The following is a 25,699-nucleotide window of genomic DNA, read 5'->3' on the forward strand; positions in this document are numbered from 1 at the left end:
TGTACTGTAGGACTGCTAGAAATGCTGAGAAGCTGGGCTCACACTAGGCCGCATCATACAGCATCCATTTTGTCAGATGTGCTGTCATCGCTGACAGAGTGTGTTACAGCAGGGTCTGCTGTCACTCTGCAGTAGAGGCGGGCCATTCATTAACTGAATGGCAATGCAGTCCGCTCTGTGCAAAATGTATGCAGTCAGATTTTGTTGCAACTGACTCTAACAGAACTGTTCGATGTGACCTGGCGCATAGAAAATCATTGCCATCCTCAACCTGTGCATTTTTTTAGTCCCCTGCCTGGTCCATCAAAATGCAGAACAGTGGACATAATGGTAACTGAAGATGTACATAAAATAGAGCAATGCAGTAATGCAGTGATAATACCATGACAATGTGGAAAATGTAGCATAGAGCAGAGTTATATATGGGGTAGGCCAAGGCAGTAATAATGTCTGTGATAATACCATTACAATGTGAAACATGTAGCATAGAGCAGAGTTGTACATGGGATGGGGCAAGGCGGTAATAATGTCTGTGATAATACCATGACAATGTGGAACATGTAGCTTGGAGCAGAGTTGTACTTGGGATGGGGCAAGGAGGTAATACTGTGATAATATTATGATAATGCGGTACATGTAGCATGGAGCAGAGTTGTACTTGGGATGGGGCAAGGAGGTAATACTGTGATAATATTATGATAATGTGGTACATGTAGCATGGAGCAGAGTTGTACTTGGGATAGGGCAAGACGGTAATACTGTGATAATATTATGATAATGTGGTACATGTAGCATGGAGCAGAGTTGTACTTGGGATGGGGCAAGGTGGTAATACTGTGATAATATTATGATAATGTGGAACATGTAGCTTGGAGCAGAGTTGTACTTGGGATGGGGCAAGGCAGTAATACTGTGATAATACCATTACAATGTGAAACATGTAGCATAGAGCAGAGTTGTACATGGGATGGGGCAAGGCGGTAATAATGTCTGTGATAATATTATGACAATGTGGAACATGTAGCTTGGAGCAGAGTTGTACTTGGGATGGGGCAAGGCGGTAATACTGTGATAATATTATGATAATGTGGTACATGTAGCATGGAGCAGAGTTGTACTTGGGATGGGGCAAGGCGGTAATACTGTGATAATATTATGATAATGTGGTACATGTAGCTTGGAGCAGAGTTGTACTTGGGATGGGGCAAGGCGGTAATACTGTGATAATATTATGATAATGTGGTACATGTAGCATGGAGCAGAGTTGTACATGGGATGGGGCAAGGCGGTAATAATGTCTGTGATAATATTATGACAATGTGGAACATGTAGCTTGGAGCAGAGTTGTACTTGGGATGGGGCAAGGCGGAAATACTGTGATAATATTATGATAATGTGGTACATGTAGCATGGAGCAGAGTTGTACTTGGGATGGGGCAAGGCGGTAATACTGTGATAATACCATTACAATGTGAAACATGTAGCATAGAGCAGAGTTGTACATGGGATGGGGCAAGGCGGTAATAATGTCTGTGATAATATTATGACAATGTGGAACATGTAGCTTGGAGCAGAGTTGTACTTGGGATGGGGCAAGGCGGTAATACTGTGATAATATTATGATAATGTGGTACATGTAGCTTGGAGCAGAGTTGTACTTGGGATGGGGCAAGGCGGTAATACTGTGATAATATTATGATAATGTGGTACATGTAGCATGGAGCAGAGTTGTACTTGGGATGGGGCAAGGCGGTAATACTGTGATAATATTATGATAATGTGGTACCTGTAGCATGGAGCAGAGTTGTACTTGGGATGGGGCAAGGCGGTAATACTGTGATAATATTATGATAATGTGGTACATGTAGCATGGAGCAGAGTTGTACTTGGGATGGGGCAAGGCGGTAATACTGTGATAATATTATGATAATGTGGTACCTGTAGCATGGAGCAGAGTTGTACTTGGGATGGGGCAAGGTGGTAATACTGTGATAATATTATGATAATGTGGTACATATAGCTTGGAGCAGAGTTGTACATGGGATGGGGAAAGGCGGTAATACTGTGGTAATATCTCTGTAGTATTACCACTATCCACACACTTCTGCTCCATTCCATATATTCTACATTTCTGCAACATTACTGTGGCATTACTTTGGTATTTTGGCCCCAACCCCACCTCTATGGACACCTCTATCTTGAAGAGGTTATGGTTGTGTTGATTCAGTCTTTGCCAAGAAGGGGCTAAATAACTTTTGGTTAATTCATTTTGTTTAATTTTTCCCTTTGTATTGTGCAAAAAGCTGTTGGTCTTCCTCCACTTTGCTGCTGAGTGGAGAGAGTGGGCCGGATTTGATAATGTGCAGTGGAGTGTCAGACCGGTAGGTACTTCTTCAGTCTTCATAATCTGCTCCAAGTAGGATTAGCAGCACTTCTCGTCACACGATGTGCATCAAAACACTTACCAAGACTCGACCTACAAAAGCAGGCCAAAAGTGATGCAACAGATCTGAGTAGGTTCTCTCTCTATAGCTACATATTGTGAATGTACAGTGTGTGCCTGTGCTCATTAGGAGTTAAAGGAGCAAATAACAGTGCAGCTGCTAAAAGCAGATTCCATAATCATTTTTATATTGTCAAATGCTGATAAATGAAACAGAAAGCCCCAAAGTGATGCTTCAGTATCAATCAGTTTGGGATCTTTTACCATAGGGTTTTATGGTATGTACTGAAAATCTGTCAGCATTACCAAGAGCTAGAGATGAGCGTAATGACCTAATTACGATTTCGCGAAATTTCGCGTAATTAGTGTAATTACGATTATGGCCGTAAGTACATAATCGTAATGAAGAAGGATTTCGCGGAATTTCGCGTAAGCGTAATTTTCGCGTAATTTTCGCATTACAGTCGTATCATGCCGTAATTTCGCTTTAAACGCTACCGTAATTTCGCGTTAAACCGTAACGCTCCGTATAATATAAAAAAGCCGCCGACTTTAAGGGTTAATAGCAAAGCCCCCTTAAATGCTAAGAGCCTCAAATTTGGAGAATATATTAAGGAGATCAGGAGGAATAAGAGGAAAAATTTTTTTTTCAAAAAGACCTTATAGTTTTTGAGAAAATCGATGTTAAAGTTTCAAAGGAAAAATGTAAACATTTAAAAACCCGCCGACTTTAACGGTTAATAGCAAAGCCTGCTTAAAGTTTAGGAACACCAAATTCCCAGGGTATATTAAGGGGATCAGTGGGAATAAGAGGAAAAAATTTTTTTCAAAAAGACCTTATAGTTTTTGAGAAAATCGATTTTTAAGTTTCAAGGGCGAAAATGTCTTTTAAATGCGGAAAATGTCAGGGTTTTTTTTGCACAGGTAACAATAGTGTATTATTTTCATAGATTCCCCCAAGTGGGAAGAGTTTTACTTACTTCGTTCTGAGTGTGGGAAATATTAAAAAAAAAACGACGTGGGGTCCCCCCTCCCAGACCTCTTTAACCCCTTGTCCCCCATGCAGGCTGGGATAGCCAGAATGCGGAGCACCGGCCGCGTGGGGCTCCGCACCCTGACTATACCAGCCCGCATGGTCCATGGATTGGGGGGTCTCGGAAGGGGAGGGGCAGCCAAGCTTTCCCCTCCCCCTCCGAGCCCTTGTCCAATCCAAGGACAAGGGGCTCTTCTCCACCTCCGATGGGCGGTGGAGGTGGAGGCCGCGATTTCCTGGGGGGGAGGTTCATGGTGGAATCTGGGAGTCCCCTTTAAAAAGGGGTCCCCCAGATGCCCACCCCCCCCTCCCAGGAGAAATGAGTATAGAGGTACTTGTACCCCTTACCCATTTCCTTTAAGAGTTAAAGTAAATAAACACACAGACACTTAGAAAAAGTATTTTAATTGAACAAAAAACATAACCACGAAAAAAGTCCTTTAATATTCTTAATTAACCATTAATACTTACCTGTCCCTTTAAATAAATGATCCCTCGCAATATCCTCGGAAATGTTCTATCAGTTACAATGTAACAAAGTTATTACAATGTAACAACTTTGTTACATTGTAACTACGCCGCACCCAACGTCACTCACCGCCGCCGCCACCGCCGCGTCTGTGCTGCAGGACCCGACAGAGCTCTGAGCTATAGCTCAGAGCTCTCTAAGCATCTTTGTTTTTGGGCTCCAAGGAGCCCCATTGGTCCTTAGCAGACCAATGGGGTTCCTTCTGATTTGAAGGAACCCCATTGGTCTGCTAAGGACCAATGGGGCTCCTTGGAGCCAAAATACAAAGACGCTTTAGAGAGCTCTGAGCTATAGCTCAGAGCTCTGTCGGTCCGTGCAGCGCAGACGCGGCGGCGGTGGCGGCGGTGAGTGACGTCGGGTGCGGCGTAGTTACAATGTAACAAAGTTGTTACATTGTAATAACTTTGTTACATTGTAACTGATAGAACATTTCCGAGGCTATTTCGAGGGATCATTTATTTAAAGGGACAGGTAAGTATTAATGGTTAATTAAGAATATTAAAGGACTTTTTTCGTGGTTATGTTTTTTGTTCAATTAAAATACTTTTTCTAAGTGTTTGTGTGTTTATTTACTTTTAACTCTTAAAGGAAATGGGTAAGGGGTACAAGTACCTCTATACTCATTTCTCCTGGGAGGGGGGGTGGGCATCTGGAGGACCCCTTTTTAAAGGGGACTCCCAGATTCCACCATGAACCTCCCCCCCAGGAAATCGCGGCCTCCACCTCCACCGCCCATCGGAGGTGGAGAAGAGTCCCTTGTCCTTGGATTGGACAAGGGCTCGGAGGGGGAGGGGAAAGCTTGGCTGCCCCTCCCCTTCCGAGACCCCCCAATCCATGGACCATGCGGGCTGGTATAGTCAGGGTGCGGAGCCCCACGCGGCCGGTGCTCCGCATTCTGGCTATCCCAGCCTGCATGGGGGACAAGGGGTTAAAGAGGTCTGGGAGGGGGGACCCCACGTCGTTTTTTTTTAATATTTCCCACACTCAGAACGAAGTAAGTAAAACTCTTCCCACTTGGGGGAATCTATGAAAATAATACACTATTGTTACCTGTGCAAAAAAAACTGACATTTTCCGCATTTAAAAGACATTTTCACCCTTGAAACTTAAAAATCGATTTTCTCAAAAACTATAAGGTCTTTTTGAAAAAAATTTTTTTCCTCTTATTCCCACTGATCCCCTTAATATACCCTGGGAATTTGGTGTTCCTAAACTTTAAGCAGGCTTTGCTATTAACCGTTAAAGTCGGCGGGTTTTTAAATGTTTACATTTTTCCTTTGAAACTTTAACATCGATTTTCTCAAAAACTATAAGGTCTTTTTGAAAAAAATTTTTTTCCTCTTATTCCTCCTGATCTACTTAATATATTCTCCAAATTTGAGGCTCTTAGCATTTAAGGGGGCTTTGCTATTAACCCTTAAAGTCGGCGGCTTTTTTATATTATACGGAGCGTTACGGTTTAATGCGAAATTACGGTAGCGTTTAATGCGAAATTACGGCATGAACGAAACGCGAAATTACGCGTTGAAAATTACGCTTACGGTATTTTCAATTACGATTTTAATGGCAATTACGCTACTGTAATTTCGCATCGTAATCGCAAATTTCGCATGCGTAATTTTAGTAATGCGAAATTACGAAAATTTCAGCTCAACTCTACCAAGAGCCCCAATCCCATTCAATCCAATATCAGATAATAACATTTAGGGATACGTATCAAACTGATTACTGTACTGAAAGTTAAGGCAATACAGACAGAACCTGCTACTGCCATGCAGATACATCTGTAACTTATTGCCCTCTGTACTACATAGCAAGCAAATCAAACTACAGTAACAACTGTGAAAACCCAGAGTAAGGAATAGGCACAAGTGGTTTTACAAGATAGACCTGGTCTAATTGTACACTTTACATATGAGGTGCGGTGGTGTTGCTAGGGCTGAGTTTCCGGGGAAGCTATTAAGTATAGAGAAAAAGTGAATTCAATAATGGCCTATTTGTTATTTCTGCTCACTTCAGAACACACAACAATCAACATTCTGCTGCCAGCAGTAAAGATGTCGCCATCTGTGATACATTTAAGAATGTAAATCAGGGTGAGGAAGGGCTGAAGAGGTATTCAACGAAGCTGGTTGATGAACTTCATCGGAGCCCAGCACTGAAACTAAGTGACAGAGAAAGGCCTGGGAAGGCTTTATGGGATCCAGACCCTTTCCTCTCCATAGGCGAGTATGAAACTCTTTTTTGGGAGGGCAGCTTCACATTTATTTTAAAGACTCTCTCAAGCCACCTGGCCATCTCACCTATCTGAATGAATCAAGAAGCAAGCAGAGAAACAGCAGCTTGAATTACAACTTAAAGAGGATCTGTAAAAATAAAAACATCCCCTCTGGATCCAAATGAGGCTTCCCCCGTCCTCCTCTGTCCCTTGGCTGCAGCACTGGCAGCCCCCAAATGGTGGGCATGTCAATATTTTCCTTCCCCGACTCCAGCACAGGTGCAGTAGCAGCTTTCAGTTTGGGCTCCTCTACTGCAAAGATGGGAGTCAGCTGTGCAGTAGAGTGTACCCGTTTGGACTTGGCTATTTACTTCTAAGCCCGATTGAAAAGCCACTACTGTGGCTGCACTGGAGCCAGGTAAGGTAAATAATGCAGTTGCTACTGCATCACAGCCGACATCCTTGTCGGCTGTGGTTTTGGAGGAGCCAGCACTGGAATCGTGGGACAGAGGAGGATGAGGGAAGCCTCATTAGGATCAAGAAGCTTCCCCCACCTGAGATAAGTATCCCCCAGTAGTTTTTTTTTTGAATTACAGAACCTCTTTAAAGGACAGCAGTGTGGTCTTCAAAGACAAACCTACGTCTATGGTCTCCCTTAGTGTATCTATGTATTATAATTTGCACTCCTGGGAGTATGCTAAACTGCTTCTGAAAGCTTATTCAAACTCCTATTGTAACACACACATAATGTGGCTATTGCGTCGCATACAGTAAAATATACAGTCAATGAAAAGTATACGTACTGCTGCTATTAAAGTGCATGTTATGCGGTAATGCACTGAGTGCTCTGCATTAGGATTTTGTTTTCAATTTCTGCATTAAGATGGCTCCATAAAGTAGCACCACAATGCCTCAATATGATTGGGGCCTAACAGGATACTTATATTTGCATAACCCAGAGTTTTCCTTCAAACCAAAACCATCATGAGTCAATATAAACAATAATAATACTGTAAATAAATAAAGAATTAAATGACACCAATACTCATAAACATAGTAACAAAGCTTTGAAATCAGATCCTAGTTAATGCAATTAGTTTTGAAGTTTAAGCCTTTGCCCAGAGCAGTATCTTGCTGCAGTAACCAGTGAGCACTCCATACTGCTGCTGCTCATCTATTTGCATAACACATTTTCTAGCAAACACCTAACGACATGAAAAATACACTGTAGGAAATGAGGCAGCAACAAGGTATTTCTTATTCTAGATCTAACAAATGTTCCTAGGAAAAGTAATCACTGAGCAAAAGTTTCCAGGCAATTCCCTCGGTGTAAAAAAACAACAAGCTGATAGCCAATTTCACAAACAGCGTAATCAGCAATACAACACTTTCCTTCAATCAAACCTACTGTCAGCAGAATACGGTTGTTAAAAAGAAACTTCGGAGAAGTAAAATCCGTTATTGAACTGCTAACAATACTCAGGAAACTTTACTACTGAAGTCAGATAATCCACAGAAGTTAAATGATGGATTTTAAAGAGAAACTCTGACCAAGAATTGAACTTTATCCCTATCAGTAGCTGATACCCCCTATTAGAGAAATCTATTCCTTTTCACAAACAGACCATCAGGGGGTGCTGTATGGCTGATATTGTGGTGAAACCCCTCCCACGAAATTCTGAGTACGTACTCTTGGCAGCTTCCTGTCTGTGAACCCTGTTGCATTGTGGGAAATAGCTGTTTACAGCTGTTTCTAACTGCCAAAACAGCAAGCAGCAGCTACATCACTTACCAGCAGTAAAAATGTTACCATGTAATAAATGTCAGAATGTAAATCAGGGAATTAAAATATTTTACAATGGGCAAACACTGACTAAATTATTTATACATAATTATTGTAAAAATGAAGCACTTTTTTTTTATTAAATTATTTTCACTGGAGTTTCTCTTTAACTTATATAATTGTTTGCATCTAGATGCTGCAAACTCTTCATAATGCAGTGTGTTGTCACATGCTTCTGTTCCTTCTGCTGCTCAGTAGACCATTACCATAAAGATACTAGCCATAGCCACATGGATACTGATGATCATAGAACCAGCAAGCTGGAACCAGCTTCGAATGACGATTGTCACAATGAAATATAAGGTCAGTCAATATGAACACTTCCGTTCATATGCAGAAAACCCAAGACTGCTTTGAGGTGAAAGGAAACAACATTTTTTAAGCAGGTAAACTTTATTAAGCCCCCTTTTACACTTTATATTTAGAACCATCGCACCCCAAGAAAGTTGCATTGCACATTATGGCCACGGAGCGACAAACAAAAGAAAAAAATAAACAATGAGGCATACTTTCCATTGAAAGTATGCCTCCATTACGGGATGTACAGGATAGGTTTCTATATAAAGTGCATTATTTTATGAAACATTTAATACATTATTGCAGTTGTAGGAAAAAAGACTGTAAGAGAAAGTGATCAAGCGGGTTGTTATATGCCCCTGTTTCTCCTCTGCGCTGCCATAAAAAAAAAAAACACTGTAGGATTCTCTGCTCTGCCTGAGAAAGCTGATCAGGTGAGAATAAGTGGGCAGACTGGTCTGCCCTCCTCTGGGAAACACATGATGTGCTGGATTGGCAAACTAAGGAATCTGAGTGCTGTGCTGCAAAACACTGGTTTGTGTTTTTCAGTTGTTCATCTTTCCAACAAACAATAGGTTTGCTCCCTTTAGAGATATATCTTTAAGTTTGGTTAGTATCTTTTGGAAAGTTTTTTTTTTTTTTTTTGCTGTTTTCTGGACATAGTGTAATTTGTAAATAGCTCAACATAAATAAAGTGGTATTGGTAAATCACAGGTACTGTCTCCTCACTTGCTTTGCACTGAGTCAGTCTAAGAAAGCCAAAAGCACCTGCTACCTATACCCCTTACAACATGTAATGTAATATAACACCATACACAGTCCATCCCTGCAAACATGACCCTCACTTTATATTATCTTACAGTCAGCCGATAAGCGCAGTGCTATCCTGTAGAGGTTAGAGCTTTTGTACTCAGTGTCATGCAATTTTCCCTATCTTGGATGTAGTGTGACTACAATATTACAACAAAGCATATGTTTCTCCAAACAGAGCTCACAGCTTACTAAATTCATGTCTCCTCTGGTGCATAAAAATCAGAATGAGTCACCTTACAAGTAATTTTATTACTGCTACAGCTTCTGTTTTGCCCAAATGGGCATGATTTATTTTTAGCATATCTAAAGGGTTTGTGGAAAGAAAATGCAATTTCCTCTTGAGCATCTCCATCCACATCCATTGCAATGATTTCAGCACATATTATTGCACTCTCACTTGTGTGTGTTGTAGAGACAGATAAGTAAGGCATCTGTTGTGTGAGATTGGTGATGTGTGAGTCCAGAGAGGAACTGGTGACTGCCATGAACAGCTCTGAGTTGTGAACTGACATTTTCATGTATACTGTTCAAAAAATGGCATATTGCTGGCTGGGTGCATAGATCAGAAGACTATGATTGACAGAAAACCAAACAGCATGTTTGTATAGGGAAAGGCCATCTCAAGTGAGCAAAAATTATAATTTTGGACAGCAAGTATTACAATTGCGTATGGGGGGTTGTAAATTCAATTGAAACATATATGCAAGGAGTTTTGAATCAGGATGATACCATTTATTCATTTAAAAACAATGATTTCACTGATTTAAAACTTCTTGCTTTAACTGATGGCTAACATGGTACGATACAGTACACTACCCCCAAATATATGTAACCCCCTTTTTTCTATAATAGATCCTTATATGTCCCATATTATTATTTGTTTTACCTTGTCTGGGTGCCTTTGCCTAACTGCAGGAACTGTGCAGTACCAGTGGGATTGTGGGAAGGTTTTTTAAGCTACAGGAATGAGCTTGTATCAGCATGCAAATAACAAAAAGTTTCCCATCTCAGATAAGGGCACTATGACCAAAAGGTAATTGAATCCCCTTCTCCCTTTAAAGCGGACCTGAACTCAGAACGTCCTTTCTGCTATAAAAGATTGCATATCTTTTAGAGCAGAAAGGACGTTCTGAGTCAGCATAATAACCTTAAAACAAACCTTTAAAGAAAAAACAAAAAACTTCTCTTTGCTACAGCTGATACAAATCCTAAAATAAATCTGCACTGTTTCTTCTTCCTGATTCATGGAGGCAGACATTTTGTTATCCTACTGTGCTTTCAAATGAGCTTATCTGCCATGGCAATCATATGACACAGGTAAAGACCAAATTACAACTTGTGATTAGGCACAAATGGGAGGGGGAGAGGGATTAGACAGGCTTAACTCTCTAAATACATACAGGGTGCATTTCTCTGTTTCCTTCTATCCTGTGCAAGAGTTCAGGTCCACTTTAAAGAGTTTATACAGTGATAGAAGCCTGCTGTCAAAAAAAGAAAGAAAAGGGCAGAAGTGATGTCACTTTTGGCATCACAGAGAAACGGTAAAGATGGAAACTAGCAGAAATAATCTCTTCTTTTTTTCATTTCATGTTTTTCCTAAATCTGACAGTGAACACTAAAAACAACAGGATGGCTAAGCTAAATAAGTAATTTCTTATTGAATTAGTTTTTTTCCATTATTTTTTCAGTTAATATGGAGTTTCATGCCACTTTCATAGCAAACAGATTTTAATACATCCAAGCCTGACTTGCAAGATTCATTTTAATCTCAATGATCCACGCTGTCTTTGTCTTGCATCATCCCTGAATATTATGTTTGTAAAACGTCTGTCTGGGCATGCCCAAAGCCGACTAGCTTTCTACATAATGATAATAATTACTACCCTTCAATTAGGCTATCCGGCAAACGCAACATGCAGCACGGTAAACACAAAGGCGTTACAGATGAACCCTGTAAAATAAGTCAACATGTCATGAATTAAACATTCAATAGCAAAAACAAATGTAACAGATGTAAGTGTTTAATTAAAGCCTAAAATGAAATTAATTCAGTAGGGTGTGCATTGTGTGTGAACTGCTGCTGGAAGAAGTGTTAATGCAAGTAACAGTGTCACGTTTATATCCCCAACTAAAGCTCGCTAAGTAAAGCCCTTACAGTTAGTCAGCAGGCAGACAGAGATTAATTCATTTGCACTGAAACCGTGACAGCCGTAAATATGTTACAAATGCAGATTAGCAGATGCTAGGCACGAGACCGTACAAACACTCTCTGGATCTCAAACAACATAGGAAGGTAAATGTAATATCACTAACATTAATGGGTGATTTACTAACAACTTTATGGAAAAATGAGGAAACTTTTGGGGCAATAGTTTGTGCAGTGATGGCTGAAGGTTGTATAGAGCTAGTACAGGGGTTATATCCTCATTAACTGTTATTATAAATGTATGGACGTAGTAGTCAGTCACCCATCACAGTGATTTGTGGCATCCCTAAGGGCCGGTATCTCCACGCTTGGAGAATTACTTTCAGTGATGAGTTATACTGGAGCTTAACCACAATTTTATTAGAAGAGGATAAATAAGTATGAATGTTAGAAAGAGGCTAGGGAAGTTAGCAGCAGCAAGGTGAGGGGGATATTAGTGGGCACATTTGTTTGCTTGTCTTGACTCTTGAAATCAATGCCCTTTTTTATAAAATCACTAGTGACCTTAGCCCGTTCAAAAGTGGGCTAGGTCTGTCACCGCTCACCCGCCACGCTCACGTGCGTGCGCACGCCCCTGGCCTCCTGCCGCATCATTCCCCCAGCTCTCCTGTGTCTCTGCATCCCTCCCTGCAAATGTGCACAACAAATACACACACAGGGACATGGAATGCAGAGACAAATTACTAGTGGTATCACCAGTGGGTGATTCTTTACACTACATGCGATTTTGATGCAATTTTACATGCGACTGATTGCGATTTTTGATGCAATGGAGGCTTTTTTAACTGTACTTTGCAATTCCGATTTGTAATTCTGCTTTGCGATTTTCACTAAATGTTAGCATCACAGGAAGAAAAAAAAATGCAGCGTGCAGGCCTTTTTTAATCGCATCAGAAATTGGAATCACATGTAAAATCGCATAAAAATTGGAAATTCAATAATCAGAATCCCATTTAGTGCAAAAGAAGCCTAAAAAAAAGTCCTGCATGCTGTGGATTTTTTGCCTTTTTCTTCTTGTGTTGTTAGCATCCAGTGAAAATCGCAAATTAGAATTGGAAATCAAAATTGGGGTTTGCAGCGTAAAAGATGCCAAAGGCAGATTTTCAAGAGGCTCCTTAAACTTGTCTACAGTCAGGGATAAAGCATTAGAGATTTTGTGTCATGACAGAGGAGAGAAGCAGAATTTTGGTAAATGTAATAGCATTCTTTCTTAGTGGGTAGATCTTCATCCACAAACAAGCTATATGACTATTTACATGTGAGACATCCAAGGTCCTGCATTTACTCAAGCACCCATGTGAGGAGGCTACAAATATCCAAGAAAATGTGAGTGAGGCTGAAGAAGCCCAGGGGCAGGATGTGTCATTTAGATTTGGTCATTTACAGGCAGGATAGGGTCCAGAAATAATCATGGCTGGCTGGACATTTTTTCAAAGTAAGAACACCTGGTTAACCACTTAAAGAGACTCTGTAACAAATTGTTTATCTTTATTTCTTCTATGCTATAAGTTCCTATGCCTTTTCTAATGTGGTCTGGCTTACTGCAGCTTTTCCTAATTGCACAGTAGCTGTGTTATCTCTGTTATATGATCTAATCTTCTCTCTATAGTCGGCACAGTCAGGCTGAGGCAGTCAGACTGGAATGTGCAGGGCTGCTTGTGATTAGCTAGAAGCTGTACACACCCCCTGCAGGCTCTGTGTGACTAACACACTCTGCTTAGCTGAGCCTATTAGAAGCTGGTTAGTTTGTTTGTAAACACTGCCTAAAACTGGCAATTACAAGCCAGGTTTGCAGCAGAGAATGGCAGAAACAGCACAGAGGGGACCAGGAGCACATAATGAATAGAATGGTATGCTTTTTATTGTAAGAATTTCAGAGTACAGATTCTCTTTAAGGTGGCATATTTTTCAGAACTAAATAATTATATAGTTAGTAGTTTATTATCCATATGTCTTTCCTGGTTGTGGTGGGATTAAATCACAGTTGGGGATATAACTTGGAGGGGCAGCCCCAGTGGCGTTCCTACCATTGGGCGCAGGGGGGCGTGGCGACCCGGGTAACTGACAGCCAGGGGGGTGTCGCCACGACCCCCATTGCAGAGCAGGAGGGGAAGAGCAGCGCTAGAAGAAGGGGTGACAGGGATAGCGGCGTGGAAAGGGGGGAAACATATCCCCCCCTCCCTCACCTGGGTCTCCTCCTTCTGCCTCTCTTCCCCTCCAAAATGCGGCCAGCGGGGGCAGCCGGCGCCAAACAGGCAGGACGGCCGGCGGAGAATACGCACTACACTTCCGCGTTCCAGCTGCTGGAATGCTGCGTCGCCGTCACATGCCTCTTCTGCGCCTCCAATGCTGGTCACGACATTTGAGGCGCAGAAGAGGCACGTGACGGCGACGCAGCGTGAGCAGCTGGAACGCGGAAGTGTATTGAGTATTCTCCGCCTTCCCGCCCTGTCTGTTTGGTGCCTGCTGCCCCCACTGGCCGCATTTTGTAGAGGAAGAGAGGCAGAAGGAGGGGACCCAGGTGAGGGAGGGGGGGATATGTCCCCCCTCCCCGCCGCTATCTCTGTCACCCCTCCTTCTAGCTATACTGGGGTGGGGCACTATACTAGCTACCCTGGGGGGGCCACTATACTAACTACACTGGGGGGCCACTATACTAGCTACACTGGGGGGCCACTATACTAGCTACACTGGGGGGGGCACTATACTAGCTACACTGGGGGGGCCACTATACTAGCTACACTGGGGGGGCACTATACTAGCTACACTGGGGGAGCCACTATACTAGCTACACTGGGGGGGCACTATACTAGCTACACTGGGGGGGTCACTATACTAGCTACACTTGGGGCCACGATACTAGCTACACTGGGAGCCACTTTGGGAGCCACTATACTACCTACACTGGGGGCAGCTATACGGGGGGGGGGGGGGGTCACTATACTAGATACACTGGGGGCCACTGTACTAGCTACACTGGGGATGGGGGGGGCACTATGCTAGCTACACTAGGGGGGGGTCACTATACTAGCTACACTTGGGGCCACTATACTAGCTACACTGGGAGCCACTATGGGGGCCACTATACTACCTACACTGGGGGCAGCTATACGGGGTGGGGTCACTATACTAGATATACTGGGGGCCACTATACTAGCTACACTGGGGGCCACTTTACTAGCTACCTGTGGCGGCGCTAGGGGATGCTGAAGCACCCCCTAAAATTCTCCAAGCACCCCTAAAGCACCCCCCAGCGTGAACTGACTTTTGACGTCTAATAGATGCCGTGTCAGTTCACTTACAGCAGCAGCCCGCAGCTCCGACAGCGGCAGAGCAGGGCTACAGTAAAATGGCATCTGAAGCCCTGCTCTGGAGACTTTGAGTCTGCAGTGCAGGGCTTCAGGCGCCATTTTCCTGTAGCCCTGCTCTCAGCTTGGTAGTTTCAGTTGCTGGCTGGCTGCAGAGGATCGTGGGAGCTGCGCGCCGGACAGAGGCCGGGACAGGAGGTCTGCCGCTGCTTCAGGTGAGTAAATGTTTTTTTTTTATTTATATTAGCAGGTGTTTCGACTGTTCTGGCCAGGTCTGCTACATGATTGAAGTGTTTTTTGGCCAGGTCGGCCACATGATTGCATGTATTTTCTGGTCAAATCTTCCACATGATTGCATGTATTTTCTGGTCCAATCTTCCACATGATTGCATGTATTTTCTGGTCAAATCTTCTACATGATTACATGTATTTTCAGGTCAAATCTGCTGACATGATTGCATGTATTTTCTGGGCAAATCTGCCGACATGATTGCATGTATTTTCTGGGCAAATCTGCTGACATGATTGCATGTATTTTCTGGGCAAATCTGCCGACATGATTGCATGTATTTTCTGGGCAAATCTGCTGAGATGATTGCATGTATTTTCTGGGCAAATCTGCCGAGATGATTGCACGTATTTTCTGGGCAAATCTGCCATATGATTGCACGTATTTTCTAGTCAAATTTGCCGACATGATTGAACATGTTTTCTGATCAAATCTGCTGACATGGTTGAACGTAATTTCTGGTCAAATCTACTCACATTACGTGTATTTTCTTGAGAAAACCTGCACAATTATGTGAATTTTCTGGGGAATGGATCATTAAAAGTTGGGCCCACTGTCTTTGCGTTGCACTTTTAAATGGAACCCGAGATGAGAATAATATTGAGGCTGCCATATTTATCTCCTTTTAAGCAATACCAGTTGCCTGGCTGCCGTGCTGGTCTTCTGCCTCTAATTCTTTCAACCATAGACCCTGAACAAGCAAGCAGTAGGTCAGGGGTTTCTGACAATATTGTCAGAACTGACAAGATTTACTGTATGCTTGTTTCTGGTGTAATTCAGTTCACTACTGCAGCCAGATAGATCAGCAGGGCTGTCTATTGTTTAAAAGGAAATAAATATGGCAGCCTCCATATCACTCTCATCCCGGGTTCACTTTAAATTACAGTAAGCTTTGCCCTAATCCGGTCATGGTCACGCCCATTTTTCGCCACGGCGCGCTTTGCACACCGCAGGTTATAGCCGCACCCATTTTTTGTTAGCTACCTATACTGAGGCCAACTTTAGGCGGGGAGCCTACACCTGGCCTACACAGTCGCTTTTTTTATGGCGGGGGGGGTGTCTTTTAATACCCAGCACCAAGTGTCAAATGCCCTAGGTACGCCACTGGGCAGCCCCTGCAGCCCCGTGGGGGATGTGGAGCTTTTGTGGCTCCAACTTATTACCCTGTAATAAAAGAAAGGCTGTCATAGACTTTGCTGAGGGGTTTATTGGTGTGGAAAGGATGGTGTTGCCTAGCTATAGCTGTTTTTATATGTGTTCTTTAAAGCTTAAACCCTCAGACAAACTTTTTTGTTAAAGCTAGATGCTATGCATGCGAAAAAAAATATCAGGTCAGCACCCCACTCCCAACACACACACGCACACACATGCACACGAACACATGAACACACTCTTTGCAACACACACACACATGTGTGGGCACATATACACACTTTCCCACTCCTATACTAACTGCAGTGGGAATTAAAACAAAAAAATGACAGCAAGGTGTGATTATTGTTGCACTTTTAGAAGACAAAGCTTCGCAATTATCACCTTCTGGAGTGAGAAGTGACATGTAATGCATCAGGTAAAGACATAGGTGTGAATACCCAAATCTTCTGTTTTAGCACATCTATAGATTATTCATTTTACAGAGCAATACAATCCACCTTGCAGATTGTTGCACCATACTGCTTTGGCCTGCATGATCAGTGCAATGTACAGTATATAAATGTCTGAAAATACCATATTTGAAACTTGGTAAGAGCAGCTCCGTGACTGCCCTGGCTGTGTTTGACTAGGCCTTAGGCTCCATCATTAGCCATGATGGTCAGACCACACATCCCTGTGCCAGGATGAGATTAGTATGAAGTACATTGACACAGAACATGTCAATAAGATGCATGCGGTCATTGTAACAAACAAAGTTTGTTCGCTTACTATTAGTATGCGTCAGGAAGAAAATGTGTGAGAACATCTTCTGGACAAATAGTAAAATAAAAAAAAAGTTACCTTAGGGACTGAACTTTTAATATGTTTGTCAATTGGGTATATTACTGTTATTTTTTTTTAAATTAGAAGTTTGTAATTAGTGATGGATGCAAAACTGAAAAAAATGCACTTTTATCCTCCAAATAAAATATTGGAGCCATACATTGTACTAGGAAAATATTTTAAATGTTGCAATAACCAGGAAAAAATGGGCAAATGAAATGAGTGGGTTTTATCCACAGTAGAAAGTTTTATTTTAAAACTATAATGGTTGAAAACTGAGAAATAATTATTTTTTTACCATTTTTTATTATTATTCCCAATAAAATGCATTTAGAATAAAATAATTCTTAGCAAAAAGTACCAACCAAAGAAAGCCTAATTGGTAGCAAAAAAAACAAACTATAGATTATTTCAGTGTGATAAGTACTTGTAAAGTTATTGGCAGATGAGATGAATGGACGCAGTGCTGAAATGTGAAAATTGCTTTTAAAAATTGTTTTTTTAGGGGAAAAACCCTTGGAGATGAAGTTGTTAACCAGTACACTATCCAGCCACTGCTAGAAATAGTCTGCCACATTAAGACTATTACTAAGCTTATAATTAGGTATTTGCAGCCATTTTCCTCAATTCCCACTATCAGCAGCAAGGATGGTGACCTGGATAAATGTTCTTTTCTCTGGGTGTGATGCTGTTATCAGCCTTTGCGTTGGACAGCAATATCCACAGCTGGAGATCTGCCGCTGTTAGGAGTCTCAGCTACATGAGGAACAAGTGTCACAGGCCCTAATGTGTGAAGTGCAGGCACTAAGTTGTACTGGGTATTCCTGTGTCTCAATAATGATAGTGATGATAGCGTGAACATGAACAGCTTGACTGCTTTTCAGTGGCTGCCTATCGCAGATATTCCCAATAGCCATACAAAACAATGATTCACACAGAACCTTATATCAGAAAGTTAGCTGTCGAATCACTTCAGCCATTTCTGTGGCAAACTGAAGCAAGTTTACCTCTCAGTCCTCATTAACATTTGGATATATTCCTTTGCCTAATTTTATCATGTCATTAGGGACCTGTCAGTCTTGACAGTATATGCCAAACTGTTCTCTTTTTTTTTGTTCTGGACAACAGATGGCGGTACTAACTGTATGCAGAGCATCCAAGAGCCGCTTGAATATTTATGGCATACAAACGCTGCTTTGAAGAACTATTAAGCAAAATAAGAAAATGTTCCCTTAAATCTCGGCAATAACCTGCCAGCCTCATAGGTGGTGATTTTATTGTCTGGAATGAACATCAAGGATGAAGAGTGAGGAAAAAGAGCGGGAAGAAAATCCATCTAAAGCTAGCATGCAATCAACAGGCTCTCTGCCACTTGCAATTACAGACTTATACTAAAGTACTTACAGCACATATGCCGAAAGAAAAGTGAACGTTTCCACATGCCTGAATGACAATATTTTCAGCGTAAAAAAGGGTTGACTTGCTTCATGTCTTCTGTTCTGTCTATACGTGTTTAGTGAAATAAGGTGTGAATGCCGAATGTATTTTGTGGTGACATCAGCTGACACTTAGCCGCAAATGCATCTTTAGCTCAGAGGAGCACAGTGATAAAAATAATATACAATTTATTCAGCCATCTGTAAGTAAACCTGCATGGTGCTCCTTCAGGTGTGCTTATAACTGTTAGATGCTCCCTCAGCTATGGATTGTATAGAAAATCACTTACAAGGGACATATTTCATTTATAAATAATACCTTTGTATATACAGTAAGGCTATCGTTTGCCATTAGCAAAGCCACAGGGCTATGGCAACACTTTATACCACTGATGATCTGGGCACCGACCCTTATCAAAGAAAATGACTATCTATTAATAATGAAGTTACCAAGATAGGGATGTCAAGGTTAGGGTAGGGCAACCGGTATTATGGTTAGCAGTGGTGGAACTAAGGAGCTTGGGGCCCCCGGTGCGAGTTTTATATGGGGCCCCATGCACTCTTTTAATATGGAGCCCTAAAACTTTTCGGCAGTGTCAGAAAGGTATAAGGGCTTGTTCACACCTAAGGCATGTTTTGTAAGTAGAACAAGTATTTATCTACTTATATATGTGTTGTTGTTTTTTTTCTCCTTGGATAGTATGGTTGTCCCTACTGCTTTAGGCAATATGTTACTAATTTGCTAAAGAAAACTCTACCATCTCTGGGAGAACTTTCCATAGAAAGAATACACCGTCTGCCCATTCCCACATACCTGACAGCATAAGAATGGCTGAACTATGTTAAACAAAATGGCCACACAGCAGCTCTGCAGATCTATGATCCCTGTCACCAAGTCTCTTAGGGAGCATAACATAGCTTATTAGGGCTCATTCACACTATGGGGTTGATTCACTAAAGCGTGATAGCTGCTATCACAGCAGGTATCACGTGATCTGCCGCACGCGGCGCTTCGAGCTCGCAAAGCATTACTACACGTGATAAACAAAGGTTTTCGCGCGATACAAGCTTGTTTCAGTAGTGAATCGAGCCCTACGTGCGTTGCTGTCAGTCATGACACACCGCACATAGTTTCTGATACACATGGTAACATAAAAGTCCATAAAGTTTGATGCTACTGTTCGCACTACATTGTACGTTCCTGTGTATTGCGTTGTAATACTGCGGGGAACATCTTAGCGCAGGATGCGTGTGTTCAATCGTATCGAGACTGCCGATGTCCACATTGTAACACGCTGGGGATTTTCAACCAAACTACTCATTCACAAGCTGGGTAAGCCCTAATAGAGAAGTACTGTATATTCTGGTGTATAAGACTACTTTTTAACCCTTTAAAGTCTTCTGAAAAGTCGGGGGTCGTCTTATACGCCAGGTGTGTTTGATGCCGGGTAATACACGATGCTGATACGCGATGCGCATTCTGGACATGCTGATGTTCATGCAATGCGCATACGCTGCATACTGATAAATAATTACCGGGTGCTGAAGATTCGGCGGTCGCCACATATACTGGGGAAGAGCTCATCGCTCGCACTGCAAGGTCTGGGACGCCCAGGGTATGGAAGAAAGAGATCACGCTGTGCCCATAAAACACACCCTTTCCACCCATCTGGCCTGCCTTATCCTGTTACCACCTCTTACATTTTGCTGCTGAGGACTGTAGTGAAGCGGCACAGGCAAGGCCAAACGGGTGATACAGGCGTGTTTTATGGGCACAGCGCAATCTATTCTTCCATACTGCTCTGACCAAACCGCTTTAAGACAGGTAGAGCTGATCAATACACTTATGAAGAAGGATAGATGACCAATCCAAGCAGTCAACCACCTGTATACTGTTATATCCTGGGTACCACATACAGTTCAGCACCAGCATCTGCTCATACATAGCACCAGTATACAATGTTTTTTTTAATTTTTATTTGGTGTGCGTTGGAAGTGGGGTAGTCTAATACGGGGACTATATCTCAAACTCAAACTATATTTTAACTGAAAAAGGTGGGGGGGTGTCATCTTATACGCCCAGTCGTCTTATACGTCGGAATATACAGTATTTATGTGGAAAGTATCATAAGCTGGAAAAGTTTGCTCTGATTTAAGTTTCTCCCGTTTACACAGCAAAACTGAAAACCTTGATTCTTTGCGACTTCTTGCCATGGAGCTGAAGATTAAACTAAAAGGTGTCAAGACTATTGATTTTCCAACGCTGATTACTTTCCAATTGCACCATGATTGTAACAAATACAAGCCATCTCTACAGTTCCACTGTAATTTACAACACCATGATCTCGCTTCTCGTGTTGCAGAATCATGATAATTTAACTTAATACTGTATCCAGGGTTGAAGTGTGCCTGAAGTAAAAATGGAAACTCTTTTCCATAGCCTTGCTACATTATTATTATGCATTTTACAGACTCCTCAGTGCTTTGCTGAGTACATAGCTGTGTGTGCAGGTACATTCTACCAGAGGTTCATGAATCAGATCCATTGTCTGAGCAAAGCATTAGATTGGACATAGGTTGTTTGATTTTTAAAGGGACACTGAAGTGAGGAGCCTCTAGATAGTGCAGAGCCTTCACGTTCCTCTGCCTGGCCTGTTTTTCCTCTTATGTCCGCTGGTAAAGCTGTTCGACCTGTTTGTCCCATACCAATGCCCTCCTTAGATGTGAAGTTGGTTGGATGGAGTGATTGGGCACTCAATCGCCTGGTGGGCTGAACAAAGACTTTAGTTTTAGATGTTTCCTTTGACAGATATTGCTGCTTTTTACCCTAGTAAGGGTCAGTACTTGTCTAGGCATGTGCCTGCCTCCCAATTGCTGGGTTGGAAAGTAAGCCATCTCTACAGTTCCACTGTAATTTACAACACCATGATCTTGCTTCTCGTGTTGCAGATTCATGATAATTTTACATTATACTGCATCCAGGGTTAAAGTGTGCCTGAAGTAAACATGAAAACTCTTTTCCATAGCCTTGCTACATTATTATTATGCATTTATCGCAGAGACTCCTCAGGACTCCTGAGTACATAAAGGGACACTGAAGTGAGGAGGCTCTGGATAGTGTAGAGCCTTCACGTTCCTCTGCCTGGCCTGTTCTTCTTATGTCCGCCGGTAGGGCTGTTTGATCTGCTGGGTTGAACAGCTCTTTGGAACTACTCATGTCCACAAGTAATTCTGAAGACAAGTGAATCGTTACTGTGCATGCGCGTGTCCAGAATTGCGCAGCACTGCAGCGATGCACCCATTCTCTGAACTATTCGGGGGCATAAGTAGTTCTGAAGAGATGTTTGGGCAAATAGCTATACCGACTGACAGCAGAGGAATGACGGGCCTAACAGAGAAGTGGAAAGGTTCTATATTATCCAAAGCTTCCCTCTTGTCAGCTAAATATCTAATTACGGATAGTCTACTATTGCAAATAGAATATCAGTAAAATTACCAATATTCTGTTGCTATTTGGTGCCCATTTTTCCTTGCACTTTTTTGCATAAATGCATCTGCGGGCCTCGGTAGGGTTCGTATGAGCAGAGACTGGAGGATGATATATAAGGTTATATGTATTTCAACTTTACTGTATACAGAATTCAAATGTTCTTTTATTATAGGTTCAAGTCCACATTGTGTAAACAGCTACTTAATCAGTGCAGCAAAGAGAGGTCCAAGAATAGGAGACAAGGGGCCATATCCTATTCAAGGTAATAAGTAGCTTGCAGATGAGAGCTACTTATCACCTTGCCATCGCGCGAGGATTACCGGCAAATCCTATTGCCCATATCCTTCACACGATGGCCGATCGTTAGGGAGCATTACTCAGGCGAAAGCCTGAGCGATGCTCCTTATTACTGGGCGATGGGGAGTGAGGTTTACGCTGTGGTGCTGTACTTCAGCACCACGGCATCACTCCCCACACATGCGCACTAACCCGCCGAACATCCGCCGCCATCTTCCACCGCAGCATCTGGGGGTCTCCTTTAATAAGGAGACCCCCAGAGCTCCCCGTCGGGTCGCCGCACACCTTAGAAGCCCCCCACGGAGCAGCGCCGGGCACCCCTATTAACATACATACCGCCGCTGATCACACGATGCCTCTCGCCGCAAATTCCGTTGCGTAATTACAGTGTATCTAACACTGTAATTACTGTCCGCATAGAAGGAGCTCGGGCAAAGCATCTTTGAATCTGCAGTCGGGGCTCCCCATTTGTCTGCTGTCTGAACCAATAAAATGGCTCAGACAGCGGACCAATGGGGAGCCCGGCTGCAGATTCAAAGATGCTTTGCCCGGGCTCCTATGCGGACAGTAATTACAATGTTAGATACACTGTAATTACGCAACGGAAATTGCAGCGAGAGGCGTCGGGTGATCAGCAGCGGTATGTATGTTAACAGGTGTGCTCGGCGCAGCTACGTGGGGGGCTTCTAAGGTGTGTGGCGACCCAACGGGGAGCATTGGGGGTCTCCTTATTAAAGGTGACCCCCAGATGCTGCAGCGCCGACGTGCGTTAGCTGGTTTAGACCTGCTTTTTGCAGGTCTAAGCCAACGCTCATGTCTGCCGGGAAGCATCACTTCCCAGAGGCATGCAAATGGTAACTGGATACCGTGTGAAGAACTCGCTGGGCGATTACATCGCCCAAGCGCGTTCTTTTCCGCCTGGGGGGATCATAACTCAATTAGGAATAGGCGATGCCCCCATCGCCTAAATTAAGAACTTGCCAGGGCTTAGCGCTGACGAGTTCAGTAATAGGCCCTAGGGCCCATATGCAATCATTTTTTTCTTCTTAGTTTTCTCCTGGGTGCTCTTTTCACACCATGTTAATAAAATGCATTTTGAACCACAAGCAATCAAGAAAATACTCAAAATAATTTTGGTAGTACTTTTCATCTACTTTATGGTACTTTTTCTATTGCAGAGTGCTGAAAAGTTATTTTACAGAGAAGGTGAAAAATTACCTCCTAGGAAAAATGTTTTAAAAAGTTAATTGCATATGGGCCATTGACTGTAATAGACATGTTCATCAAAACCTTTAAGTATACCTTTATAATCAGAATCAGAATAATTATGTCATTTTAAAAGATGGGGCTTTAAAGGGAACCAGAGATGAATGATTCACACAAAATAAACATATCAGTCAATAGCTTGTAAAGAATAAATGTTCTACCTGATAATTTCGCCACTCTGGTGTGCCTTTTTGAGTGTTTTTTTTTATCCATTATTGCTCCAGGAAAAATCCAATATGGCCGCCGGCTCATACCCCTTCTGCTTCCAGGTTATGAGCTGTTCTGGATGTGCTGTCTAGCCTCTATGAGACTATAGACAAGCAGGGTTGCTGCTGCAGCCTTTCATCTGTGTGCTTTCAACTTTATTATTCTGGTATGCTGTGTGGCTGCCTGTAGGAAGTGTCTCTCATAGAAATGAAACTGCATACAGTAGATAATAATGATGACTGGCTGCACAGTGTACACAGATCACACAGCCACACTCGTCTGTTTTAGAGCTTCTTTCTGCAGGAGCAGCCCCTCCCATGTCATCAGCTCTGAGTATGCTAAGCTGGAAAGCTGAGCCAGGAGGGGGCAATCTTGGGCTTGAAAAGACTCCACAGAAGACTGACTCAGCTATAATGATTCCAGGTCAAACCTAGACTGAATGCTCAGTCGGGGATTCTTATCACAGCTGATAACAGACAGATTAAGCAGAGAAGAATGAAACTAAAAGCAGGGTAGGTGTTTACTGTCATGTTCCCACTGATAAATGTAATAAAATACATGCGGGAGCTTCGTCTCTGGTTCTCTTTAAACACTATTACTACTATGCCACATGTTGAGCTACTCTATAGGTTTTATTTTAGTCTTTCTTTTGATGACTCCAGGAAGCAATTAGTGCTAGAGGTATAGTGTAGTATAATGCCTGAAAGGATTTATACACGGAGACTTTGCTTTGTCTTCCATGAGAGGCAATATATTTGTTTGGAGCCCTTGTATGTGCTATTGAAATTATCGAATTAAAAAACAGAATGTAATTCCTCCTACGCTTTACACTTGTATAATCAGCCTTAGAGTCAATAAACCATCACTGAAGAAAAGCACTTCCATTTCGAATCTGTCTTCCCAATAACATACATTCATCCCATCTAATTACGTATGCCGCACACAAACATCAATATTTGTAAAGAGCCGATAAGCACTGAGGAGGACGGTATTTTTCTTGTACAGGAACACTTTGCACTAGAATTGCTATGACACAAATCTGTAATCAGCGAGATGGTCACCTCTTTATTCTGACAGTCACAAGGATATTTACTGCAACGATCCTTAGATCTGCAAATGTTATCTAATAGCCGGCTGTCTCTGAAGTCATACGCTATGCAGTTATTCATGTCACTGAGCCATGCAAGCATTTCAAGCTAAATAAGTTTCATATTAGTCAAGCTGTGCTGTATTTTCTGAACAAAAGAAAATACTGCGGGATGCAAATGCTTTATGAACACAGGGGTTGATTATCTATCAAGGTTGGAAGCAGTGGAGGACATGGGAGAACACGCAAGAAAGCAAGGCTCACGCAAGATGAACTGTTTACTGGAGTAGAGACAAGTGGATACATCGACATATTGACAGATCCTATGTTTTCTCCAATATATTTGGTATCTCTTCACCAGACCAGGATCATCCACAGGGCCCCTCAGGCAGCTGCCTAGGGCCTAGTGGGTGTCAAAGAGCTATAACCTTCTTTGACCACCCCCACCCAATGTGGGTACAGGAGTGCAATTATGCGAACGACATTTGGCGATGCCCGGCGATTGCAACCTTCGCGGCGGATCAGATCATTAAGATCCCTGAGGAATTTGTGCAAAATACCACGATCAATTGACTTCCCATTCACGTGACGTCCCGTGTACCTGCCCCCAGGAAGATGGATCGAGCACGCTTGTCATTGGGGGATGTCGCTAGAATCCATCTTCCTGGGTCGTCAGGTGAGTGTTTAACTTAAGAATACCATGCCCTGTGTAATAATGCCCACATCCAGACCACACCCAGACCACAAGAATGTGGTGATTCACACCCTCTCAATACTGTAAAAAAAAAACCACCCAAAATACAGGAAGTTATCAGGTCTCCCCTACTGTCCGTTGTAAAAAGTTCAAAGCAGACACCAATGGTTGTAGAAACACATATCAAGAGAATCAAAAGATCCACTGCAAACATACATCAGATCCACTGCTCCTGTACATTCTGCCAGTGTGGCATAGTATGGACC

At 42.5% G+C, this 25,699-nt stretch overlaps 1 protein-coding gene and 1 long non-coding RNA gene across 4 annotated transcripts in view; one reads left to right on the plus strand and one right to left on the minus strand.

Annotated features, from left to right (window-relative positions):
• LOC137570740 (uncharacterized) overlaps positions 1–18,392 on the plus strand; it is a 94,664-nt gene extending 76,272 nt beyond the window's left edge. Inside the window, exon 3 of the long non-coding RNA XR_011031157.1 lies at positions 18,085–18,392. This is a non-coding gene — a long non-coding RNA (uncharacterized lncRNA). The remainder of the gene's footprint in view (positions 1–18,084) is intronic.
• The window catches only part of HS3ST5 (heparan sulfate-glucosamine 3-sulfotransferase 5), a 382,330-nt gene that overhangs the window by 204,542 nt on the left and 152,089 nt on the right, over positions 1–25,699 (minus strand). The gene's annotated exons all lie outside the window — the stretch shown is intronic.

This window comes from Hyperolius riggenbachi, chromosome 4, assembly GCF_040937935.1.
Source record: "Hyperolius riggenbachi isolate aHypRig1 chromosome 4, aHypRig1.pri, whole genome shotgun sequence".
Taxonomy (NCBI): domain Eukaryota; kingdom Metazoa; phylum Chordata; class Amphibia; order Anura; family Hyperoliidae; genus Hyperolius; species Hyperolius riggenbachi.